Source organism: Miniopterus natalensis, chromosome 19 (genome assembly GCF_054644295.1).
Source record: "Miniopterus natalensis isolate mMinNat1 chromosome 19, mMinNat1.hap1, whole genome shotgun sequence".
In the NCBI taxonomy this organism is placed as follows: Eukaryota; Metazoa; Chordata; class Mammalia; order Chiroptera; family Miniopteridae; genus Miniopterus; species Miniopterus natalensis.
The window spans coordinates 23,800,585-23,801,028 of NC_142099.1; positions in this window are offsets into that span (position 1 = coordinate 23,800,585).

Here is a 444-nt window from a genome sequence, read left to right on the forward strand (position 1 = left end):
CAAGCATATATAGGTAAAATTCATGACTCAGCCCAATGTAATGTAACTGCTGGATAACCAACCCAAGGTTTTGAAAGCAATCAAAGGGGGGGGAAGATCAATAAAGGCGAGAGAAATACTGAGTAGGCTTTATGGCAATGACGTACCCGAAAGATGGTAAAATATGCCTTCAAAATTTTGAGACTAACCAACTTAGGCTTTGTACCAAGCAAGACAAACTGAAATAAAGACATGCTCCACTGAAAAACAGATTTTACTGTCAACAGACCTTCATTAAAGAAACTGCAAAGAGATGATCTTCAGGAAGGGAGAGGGTTCCAAAAGGATGCTCTGACGTTGAAGAATTAGCGAGTAAATGAAATGACAAACACGTAAATCAAGTGTTTTTTATAGGAAACAAATGTAATGAAAGATGTGTTCATAAGAAGTAAAGTTATAAACAAA